Consider the following 11,754-nt stretch of genomic DNA (forward strand, 5'->3'; position numbering starts at 1 on the left):
TAAATCCTCTCTAACACACAACTCATTCATATGTGTGTGTGTGTGTTTATATACACACACACACACATATATTTGTATAACGTGTTAAATAGATAATCAAGATTATAAATTGGAGGTGGGCTCTTAGAAGGAAATACTTTAACTCTGAGGGAAACCTTAGAGGTTTCCTTGGGTCCCCAGATTTTGTGACATCTTTTTGGTTAAACATAAACATTCAAGCCTATCCTACCCTTAGGCTCACTAGTTCTAGGAGCTAACATAATAAGTAACCTCGGGATAAATGTATTATTACTAAATGTGATAGAATCAACTATGAATTCAGTTCTTGGTCATCTACATATATAGTAGATGTGTATAAAATGAAACAATTACCTTGTAGTATTAAAAGCTGAAACTAATATCTTTTCTTTCTTTTTTTTTTTTTTAAAGATTTTATTTATTTTTTTGACAGAGAGAGACATAGCGAGAGCAGGAACACAAGCAGGGGGAGTGGGAGAGGGAGAAGCAGGCTTCCTGCAGAGCAGGGAGCCCAATGTGGGACTCGATCCCAGGACCCTGGGATCATGACCTGAGCCGAAGGCAGACGCTTAATGACTGAGCCACCCAGGCGCCCGCAACTAATATCTTTTCTAACAATATTGTAATTTTATGTTTTGTTAGGAATTTTCATCCAATATTGACTGAAAAGATCAATAGACTATCTCAGCATATTATGCTGTGCATTTATTTACTGTTTCCACGGATGCAATAAAATTAAATTATAGTACTTCATCAGCCTATACTATCCTGTACCTAATTTACTTACAGTGTAATTTCCAACAATATCTGGTTGGTTCTATGAACACTGTGAAGACAATGCCCTAACAAGTGAGAGAGGTGGGAGTCAGCAGGAAAGGAGGAATAAGAGCTTCTGCAGTACGTAGCAGAGCTATGTGGCCTCAATTTAATATGCTTATTCCAACCACCTTCTTCATCTGGTTCCTTTTCTTATATTTGATACTCAGTGTCACTGGTATCAAGGCTCCTGAAATTCTCAGTACAAATACAACCATTGTCACTATCAATATTAGATAATAAGACAAATAATGCAGGGTGTCTTTGGAAGGGCTTCTTAAAACACAGAGGATATTACTTGCCTGGAAATTATGACTGGAGCCCAAAGTTTTCCCTTTGTGTGCAGTAATTTATTGGTGTAGAAGAGTTTGGAATATATTGGTGCAGATGCATTCATTAATTGATTTATGCATCAGACCACTAATTCAACAAATATTCATTTAATATTTTCCATTCACCTAAGAGTATGTTTGGTTTTGGGGATAAACATGATATTGTGGCTAGAAAAATGATATTAACAGCTATATTACAATAGCAGTAATAATGAACTTAATAGAGGAAAATGCATCTTCATCTGCCTAAGAGAGTAAGCCTCATAAGGTATGTGATATGTGTTGGGTTTTGATAAAAGGCGAGGAATATTTCAGGAGGAAAAGTATATTCCAGGGAGAGGAAGATGCAGGTACAAAGATCACATAGGTATGAGAGAGTGTCACCCTCAGAACTCCAAGTACTTAGGTACTGTTGGAGCCTGGCACATAGTACATGCTCAATAAAACATGCCAGGGTTGTCTTTATGGGCGTACTGCAAGGGATGGGAAGCTGGAGAAAGACCTAAGCTGGTTGGTTCAGTGACAGCCCTTTCGTCAATGTGATTGCCTCCCATTTTAAAAGGAGGACTGAAATTACTCCTTTCTATTTAATTTTAAGACCATAATAAGGTCAAGGTGACTTGAAAAAGAATTATTTAACTCTAGTTTAGTTTCTATAAAGGAATCCACAGAATTAGATTCAGATTCATTTGCCCCCCTCCCCTTCCTCCTTCTGTCCTTCCCCTCACCCTCTCTCCTTGTCCTGCCCTCCCTCCTCCCCCGCCCCCTCCCTAGCTCTCACTCTCACTCTCTTCCTTTTCATACTTTTTATTGTGTGGATACAACCCAAATCTGGGATTCTTGCTTTTGACTTCACATTATGTAGAAAGAGCTAAGAGGCATTTATAAAATCCTGAGACAACATGCCAGCTTTCTAGAGGGGGTGGTCAGGGCAAGGCAGAGAATTGCACTTTCTTTACAATAGAAATTAACAGACTCATCATCCCAACAGGCTTCCAAAATATTTCCCCCCTTGGTTTTTATCTTATTTTTCTTAAAAGATTTTATTTATTTATTTGACAGATTTTATTTATTTATTTGACAGACAGAGACAGCGAGAGAGGGAACACAAGCAGGGGGAGTGGGAGAAGCAGGCTTCCCGCTGAGCAGGGAGCCCGATGCGGGGCTCATCCCAGGACCCTGGGACCATGACCTGAGCTGAAGGCAGACGCTTAATGACTGAGCCACCCAGGCTCCCCGCCCCACCAAACTGCGTTGGGTTTTATCTGATGCTTTAAATCCCTCTCTAGCGTCCAGGTTCCCAAACATCACTCGCTGGCTGCACTCATCTTACTCCAGCTGTCTCTCCACCACTTCTGCTCCTTGGCCTGTAATCACCGTCACCGTCACACCTGACTGTGCCCTCCACCCACCAAGGGCCCAGGAGTCTGTGCATCCCAGCTGTAGCCACAGCTTCTGCCTCTAGTCCCGCCTCTAGGCAGCCTGGGTCCCAAAGTCCACTATTTGGGTCATTCTCTTGCCAGTCACCTCCACGTCCTTCTCCTCTCACCTTTCCCTCCCAACCAATGCTGTAAAACCTCAGTGCTGCTTAATGCGACCCTTCCGCACTCCTTGTCAGGACCTTAGAGCTCTTGGAGAAAAAGCTGTACCTGTGATGACTGATGCCACTATGAATTCAGTATCTCTAACCTAAGCTAGAAGGCTCTCCATTTCAGATATTTAAAATCTCTTCAAGTGATTTCTGTCCTTTCTTTTCCTCCTCTTCATTTCTTTTTAAATACAGATTTTATGTAGGTATCTATGCTTACAATTGAAACTGTGGCAGTTAAAAATTCACAAGCTTGCCCGTGAGCTTTTTATATATAACCAGAAAAAGTTTTGGCCTTCACTTCCACATTGTTCTGCTGTGCTTTATCCGAATGTATCTTTAGGAACCAGCTGCTTTCCTGATTCACACGAATTCGCTCACCCACAATTTTACTTGGAAGACCCAAGTCTTGAAGAATTGCATCATGGAACATTTTGTCTTTTCTTTTTTCTTTTTATGTCTTTTACATATGAGGTAGAATTCTTCCCTGAGCAATAGTGACAACGTGCTTCCCACTTAACGCTTCTCCAATTCATGTACTAGCTGCATTTGGATCTTCTGGAAAGATTTCACATGAGGAATGGAAACAGGATTGTAACATCTCTCTGACCACTACTAACTTTAATTTTCTTGGCTGCTGGGATAGTTAGCTCTCTTAGCTGAACTCTGGAATTTACTTCCAAGTCCAGGAGAATCTGAGAAATTCCAGACACAACTCATCTGGCTTTTTGCCAAGCCTTCAAAATCACTGGACTTGAATGAAACGTGAACTTCTGGCTGAGCACTCTGGGAAGAGTTCGAAGTCTTAGGAGAACTCAGTCTCTCTCACTGATAGAGGGAAGAATCACTAGGGAATACCCTGCAGTCCCCTCAACTTGCAAAGCTTTGTCTTGAATTCATACTTTGGTATTTGCCATGTCCTCTCCCTAAACTGCTCTTTTCTTCTACTTTCATTTCCTCTCTTCTGAGCCTTTCTCCTGATGAATCCTATTTTTATGTAAAGTAACAAGCTCTTTTTCCCCTGAACTCACATTTCCATTTCATGTCCAACAGGCAAGTTATCTAAATTTAATGTTTTATGTTCAAAAAACTTTTATTGATCACTCTCTCATACTTATTTGCAAACAGTAAGTAAATAAGTAAATAAATAAATAGTATTTTAATGTACCTTAAAAAATAATTTCATAGGTTCTAAGTGACCACAGGTTATAAGTGTTAAAAAGTTTTTCTGGACTGAGTTATCATTATAATTATCCATTATAGGATAGAACTGGTCAAAATGATATAAATACTGTTACATTTTGATAAATATTTCAAATGGAAAAAGTAAAATTTATTGGAACTAATTTCTTAACGACATAAAAGGGCTCTTGCTTTTAACTTTAAATTCATGCAGCTAGTTATGAATATTAATCATGTCTAGAATGAGGCAGAATTCACCAAAAATTCTCTTTCTGGTTTTAAAGATTAAGCATGATAAATCTTGTTCTTGTACATACGGAGATTTGAATGGAAAGACTTGTTAAACAAGTGTCTTTCAGCTCTTTGACTTCCTTATGAATTATACGCAAACAAACAACAACAACAACAACAACACACACACACACACACACACAGTGACCTGGCATGTCTGACGCAGGATACAAGGGCCTCAAGCCCTATCCTTTCCCATATTTGACGAAGGTTTGGATGTGTATTGGGTTTTTTTTTGTTGTTGTTGTTTATTTTGTTCTGATATTAAGGTAACCAAAATAAAGAAGATACAGTTTTATACAAAAAAATTATCTTTAATATTCTATATGCCACGGATTCAGTTAGCCCTCCTTCAATTTTGTTGAAAGCAACTCATTGAAAACATCTGATTTGTAAAAGGATTTCTTAGTCAACAGAATCTTTCACTTTCTTGGGCCAGAAACCATTATTTTGAATTGTTCCTTTGTTTGATGTCTTAGACGTAGGTTCTGCTACCTGAAGGTGATATGCCCTAGTAAGCCTTTTTTAGAGACTGGCTGCTGAGAGGAGGTAGGCAGAAGAGGAAAACCAGGGAGGAAGATCAGTTTCAGAGCAGATGACATTATATGTAATGAAATGAAAGTAGAAGAATGGAGTGTTATCTCAAACACTCTCTGAACCATTATACCCTTAGGAAGAACATCAACCCAGAGAAGTGGGAGAATCCTAGTAGAAAGACTGTTGTTGTCCATATACCCTAGTCTGCCTCCATAGTTCCCTTTGTCACTCTATTATGATAAACAAGCATTTATCATAATTACTTTATGTTTGCGTCTTCACCAAAAGTTACATTCCTTAAGGAAAGTGCCCGAGTTTTTCGCTTCACTTTGCCAAGTATGGCACATAGGAAGTGTTTAATTAATGTTTGTAGGATGAATGTAATTAATGAAAGAGTGAATAAAAAAAATTACCAAGAAACTAACCTACTTGGTTTACTTCCTGCTTTGTGCCTTCCTTAAATAAAAATTGCTTCTGGATAAAAAATCTTATTAATTGTCTAACTTCATTATAAATTAGTTACTTCTTTACTTGCTGAGAGCAGCTGGTGAGCTTAAAACAAAGACAAAGAAGACAATGGGACCTATATGGCGGAAACCGTGCAAAGAGGAAGATGAAAGATATAGCAAATGTTATACTTGGGCCTTAAACACACCCTGTAGTTGGGGGAAGTATAATGGCTAAGGGATTATTAGCACTTTAGGGTAATGGAGTCAGAGAAACAGGAAACCTTGAATTCAGTATTTCTGAGGTGTGGCAGAAAGATAGGAAGCCCCAATGAAAAGGTTAAAAAAAAAAAAAGATACTTATGCACAAATTGAAGGCAGCTTCATATCTGAAACTGCAAATTCACTGCAGTAAAATCCATCCCTTTCCCTGCCTGAGTTTATTCTTTTCAAGGTGAGTTTATTCTCATATAGCTCCAAGGCTGATCTCGGGCTGATAAGGTCTTGGTTGGATCCATTCCAGGAGAATGGAGTAGAGGACCTTGTAAAATTAACGTTCCTCTGCTGCTCTGAAGATAAGTGCTTGGCTGACCCCAGAGTGCAAAGCTGACTATAAAGTTCACCTTCTTTCCATGTCCCAATGTTGAAAGAAGGCTGAAATGGTGAATAATTCATCTGGCTGTGATAAGCAATGTGGCCTTGTTGGTAAGGGCTTTGTGATACTATCACCATCCATTCTCTGCATGGAAACCTATCAAAGGGTCTTACTTTATGTCTATTCCACTTAGAAAGTAAACAAAAGAAACTAACAGAAGTCAAAGTGCAAAGGTTCAATGAGAGTTACTTGGGTCGTTTTTTAAAGTCTGATATTATTTCATTTGGAATATTTATTATATCTCACATGCAAGTCTCTCTGTATGGAATTTCCTTATTTCCATCAGTTAGGGAGTCAGTTAAAATACCATGATTTATTGTGGGTAGGGAAACCTACCATCAGGAAGCCTTTCCACACAGGTACATTGACCTTCAGTATACAAGAAATTCTGAAATTTCTATTTCCAAAATTTCTTCAATCTCGTTTGTAGGAGTCTCCCCTTTTCTTTCAGGAGTATATGTGCCCTTGTTCCTATCATCACTAAGAGACTTAGAGCAATTTATCAGAAAATTAAAAACTATAACTAATCAAAATATCTATCCTCCCCCCACCTGCAAGCAACATATTTGGACCAAAGGGAATCAGGAAAGACTAGGTACATCCAGGGGAGTGAATTTAGTTGTTATTGCAATAAATGAAAGATAGCCTAGAAACTGATATATGAGTTACCTTTTCAAAAACCATTTATATTTAACAGGAATTAAAGCCATAAATTAAACTAAGAAAAGAATTCTGATATTTAAATTTCTGCATTTAAATAGGAACATTATTTGTGTTTTAGAAGGATTTTATAGTGAACATAAAAATAATCAATACATTTTTACTATCGGTTGATAAAGCTGGACTTTCTGGATCATTCATTCATTCACACGACAGGTATTATAAGCCTAGTTTGTGCAAAGCACCATGAGAATAAAGATAAATAAGACATGTTCCCTGTCCATAGGTCAGGGGCACAAGCAAGGGATTGAAATTAAAAAATATGGTGTTGTAATGTGGTGGTGTACAAAGATAATTGAGGAATACTGGGATATTTAGACCAGCCTGGATATGCCAAGAAAAGCTTTACTAAAGTTGTTACATATAAGTGTGTATAAGTAATAGGTAGGTAGAAATGCATTCCAAACAAAAATAACATTCTGTTTTAAGACAATGAGGAGCAATATATTATAGGAAGTACATATTTCATCTTTGTAGATGTGTAAAGTTAAAAAAAGAAGGCCATAAACTGGGTTAGTCAGGTAGGTGGAATATATGACTAATATGCTGTACACATAATTGAATTTTAATTTGTAGGTAACGGGAAGCCGTGGGGACCATGAGCAGAAATGTGGCCTGGGTACTCACCCCCATCCCTTTCAGGTAATCCTTGCTCTATATAATGAGTACTTACAGGGTTTCCCTTCCTTTAGCCTTTCTGTGTCCTTTCTGGGCTCATCTCAAAATTTATCAAGGAAGTCCTTGGAATGTATACAAATGTATTCATTTTGTATTTGAATAAGCCCACCAGTATGATTGTGTGGAACACACAGGATTCCTTGAGTTCATGATAGAACTTTATAGATACAAAAAGAGTTCTTATGGATATTTAAGAAATGGAGCAAAAATAATTTTTCTAAATAGGAAAACAGTCACAAAGAAGAGAATGGAAATGCACCAAATTTAAGCCTGGTTATTTCGTAGTTTTGAAAAACATAATTATAGATAATAACTTTTCTGATTTTTGTGTTCTTCCTGAATCAGAGTCCCTCTCTTAGTTAATATATTTTAATAAAAGTCTATAAATATTTAGAAACATTGACCAAAATTCTTAAAGGATAACTTACAGCTATGCCATTCTGAATCCATATGGTGCTCTTAAAAAGATTTCTTGTCCATCTCCTGGCTGGTGTCTACAAGTCTTTCCTGTCTATGTGAACTCACCTTTGAATGTTTCTATCTTATTTTTGCCACTCATACGTACCATTCCTCTGACTTCTACCTGGTCCTAACTGTCACCCTATCTTCCCTGCTATCCCACCATTATTGTTCATTTCCACCTCTGAGTCTCTTCCTTTCTATCTACCCCATAGTGTGAATCCTTCTTTCCTTGAAAGCCATTAAGAGTTAATCATTTCAGAGGTACAGGCATCTAATTTAAATCTTAAGGTGTCTGGAAATATCCCAATAATTATAATCTCATCTTTTTTAGTGGTTTAGAAAAGTATTGCTTTATGATTTCCTGACTGGAATGCTTATATCACTAAGAACAGGTTATAGAAAACAATAACAACTCAAATTGACTTAAACAATAAAGAGGATTTATGGTCCCCTACATATATGAAGGCCATAAGGCTGGCTTCAGAATTTGTTTGATTCAGTAGCTAAAGATGCCAAGGAGCCAGTTTCTTCTAGTCCTGTTGCTCTGTCTTCTGTAATGTCAGGTTTATTTCCATAATGGCGGACAGGCTGTAGTCATTTCAAACTTTTGTATCTCTACACCAAACTGTCTAGCAGAGGGAATGACTAGCTTTGAAACACAATTGGTCTTTTGCTAGAGCCATAGATCTTGTCTCATCAGAGTACTTGAGTCCAAAGATCTTTGTCTCCCAAGCAAAAGGTTTCAAAGTCCTGCCCATCTCTGAGGCCCTTACTTTAAGAGCATCTGTATCATGCACGGCCTTTGCTGTTAGGTGATTCACAATGACAGATTCAACGGAGAGATGCTGGTAGGCTGCATCTTCTAAGGAGTTCACCTGTCATCTTTGTAGTCATAGAATACCAATAGGAAATGCTTGGAAAGGTCTTTGTATTAAGCTTGGATGGTGCCATATTATGTTAGGTCATTTACGGCCTGACTTCTTTACGCAGACCTTAGCTGGAAGAAGAGAACTGGGCTTTTCTAGTCCTTCTGGACATTAGATGTCTAGACTTTGAGCCATTTGGTTCAGTCTGCAGGCAGAGAAGTTTGCTGATCATTTCCTACTCACCACATTGATGATGGAGGGAGTTCCCCTCCCTAAATAGTAAGATGGCAGAACACATGACACTAGACAGATGAAATTGACAGTAGTTTATTAGTCACATATGCCCACAGTTTGGGAGAGGAGGACACTGCCTGCCATGCAAGGCCACACAGGGGTTGCAATTGAGAGCAGAGAGAATCATAAGGGTCTGTGGGAGGCAGGCTTTGTAATAACAAGAGGGTGAGGTGCCCCCTGGTACCCTAGCCCTGGGAGGATGTGATTGGCTTCACTGGATAATTTTGAGGGCTGGCAGGGAGGTGAAACCCATTAGATTGAGGACTGTGTGGGGTGCAGCTGGCCCAACTGATAGTGCAAGTAGCTTAGTGGGAAGCCTTTCCCACTGAGTGGGGGGCATATCTGACTAGGGCAGGGGAGCTCATATTTAGGCCTTAGGGACCCTGCGAGGATCAAAGATGTCAAGGCAGCTTTTGAAATTTTAGATCTTACAATACAAGAGGTTTTCTGTTAACAATGATGTATTTTCCTTTTTTACTGCTTTCAACAGGGCCAGTATCCGGCTAAGCTTGTACCTTTGTTTCTTTCTGAAGCTAGCAAGTATTCCAATATACTGCTTCTTTTTCCTAGGCTAGGGCTGTGCTTGATAAATACATGGTCTAACTTTCAATATACAAAAGTTGAGGTTCAAATACCATTTTACTATCAAATAATAAGTATTTCAAATTCTCCAGCTGGAATATTGAGGCCTTCTCTCTCCTATACCATATATTCTGTGGTTAGCCGGTTTGATGTTTTGGGGCTGGAAATTTGCAATATTTTATATTTTACGTTTAAAAAAATTTTTTAAAGACTTTATTTCTTTATTTTAGAGAGACAGAGAGAGAGAAAGAGTGAGAGAGAGAGAGAGAACGGGGGAGGAGCAGAGGGAGAGGGACAAGCAGACTCCCGCTAAGTGCAGAGCTATGGGGGGTGGGAAAGGGGGGGCTTGATCCCATGACCCTGAGATCACGACCTGAGCTGAAATCAAGAGTCAGACACTTAACCAACTGAGACACCCAGGCACCCCTCAAATTGTTACTTTTTTTTTTTTATTGAGATTCTTGGTTTCAAGGAACAGAAATCAACTCTAACAAATTTATGCAGAAAAGATACGAGTAACTTATAGAATCAAAGGGAATGCTGGAAAACCATGTTCACAAAAGTTGGCAAAAACTAAAGTAGTCTAGACAGTAACCCTGTAGGCATGTAATGGCACAGGAAGAGTTTTTGATCTTGATCCTGTTGGACTCCCCATGCCGCCAATGTAGTGACAAGCCCACTAATAACGGGACTTGTGCTAAACTCTCAACTCTGCTGTTGTCACCAGACTCCTGAAGCCATCATTGTAAAAATTTTCCAGTTGTCAAAGCCTTTTCTCTTGGGATTTATTGGTGCATGTGCAAAGAGAATAAACCCTAAGTGTGTAGCTCAATGAATTTTTTCAAATATATTTGCCTTGTAACTAGGACTCGTATCAAGATGAAGATTTTCAGCACACTAGAAACCTCCTTCAATACTCACTCTTTCTTCATTATGATTTTGCTTTCCATTTTTATTGCCCTAGATTAGCTTTTGTTTTTCCTGTTCTTGAACTTCATATAAATGAGATCATATGTATGCACTCTTCTGTGTTTGGCTTATTTTTACTAATATTATTTTTGAGATTTAAACATGTTGTATGTATCATTTGTTAGTCATTTTTTCCTTGCTTTATATTATTTCATTATATTAATACATCCCATGATATTCATTCTTCTATTGATGCCCCTTTGTTCTGCTACCCCAGTTTCTGTTTTTAATTATTCTGAATGGAACTGCTATGGACTTTATTTACATGTCTTTTGGCATGCATTTACACTTATTTCTGTTGAGTATATAGCTTGAAGTAAATTTCTGGATCACAGGTTATACAGATGTTTAGTGCTATTGATAACTACCAATAGTTTTCAAAAATTATTGTACCGATTTGTACCTATCAGTCTGTATGAGTGCTCCAGGTGCTCTAGATCCTTTTCAAAACTTGATATTGTCAGATTGTTTTTTTTTTTTTATAACCATTGTGTTAAGTGTGTACTAGTATCTCGTTTTAGTTTTAATTTGCATTTCTCTGATGGGTTATGATGTGTAACACTTTTTCATATATTTTTGTAAAATTTTTATTTGTGTCTGTTGCCTAATTTCATTGCATTGTCTTTCTTCTTTTGATTCACAGGAGTTTTAAAACACATTTTGTATAGTAGTCTTTTGACAGATAAAGGCAGTACAAGTGTCTTCTCCTATTGTGCATTTTTAATCTCTTAAGAATTTTTTTAATCACTAGACATTTTTAAATTTAGTGTGGTTCAACTTATCAACTTTATTCTTGTGTTAGGTTCTTTGGTGTAAAGCTTAAAAAAATGAATTTGCTTACCACAAGGTCAGGAAGATTATTATCCAATATTACTATATTGTTTTTATTATCTTTTAGCTTGCTATCAGTGATCTATTTGGAATTTAGTTTTGTAAAGGCTGTAAGCAAGGGGATCTAGGTTGATTGTTTTCATATGCAGATATCCAGTTGATCCTGTAATATTTGTAGAAATAAACAAGCAAAGACTATTCAGAGGTTGCTATAGCAAGTGAGTGAGTCAGCCACCTCACTTACATTTGGCAGGGACTCAAAGGCAGGCAGAAGAGAGGCAAAGCTTTATAGTGGAAAAAGGGGAAGGACTGAAGCCTTGATTAGAAGCTATCAGTATGGAGAAGCTGGAGTCAAGAAAACAAGAAATGGTGATCAGTTAGAAGAGCATATCTGGCTTTTTCCAGTTGTTCCTAAGTTGGAAGCAGAGGCCAACTTTGGGAAGCTGTCAGTTATTGATCAAGTTCTGGCCATTTTGGGCCCATTACC

At 38.0% G+C, this 11,754-nt stretch overlaps 1 pseudogene; it reads right to left on the bottom strand.

The window, feature by feature from the left end:
* Nucleotides 1–2,215: 2,215 nt before the first annotated feature.
* On the bottom strand, nt 2,216–7,822 carry LOC102734018 (small ribosomal subunit protein eS7 pseudogene; annotated as a pseudogene).
* Nucleotides 7,823–11,754: the final 3,932 nt, after the last annotated feature.

Source organism: Leptonychotes weddellii, chromosome 13 (genome assembly GCF_054177405.1).
Source record: "Leptonychotes weddellii isolate Sample4059 chromosome 13, ASM5417740v2, whole genome shotgun sequence".
In the NCBI taxonomy this organism is placed as follows: Eukaryota; Metazoa; Chordata; class Mammalia; order Carnivora; family Phocidae; genus Leptonychotes; species Leptonychotes weddellii.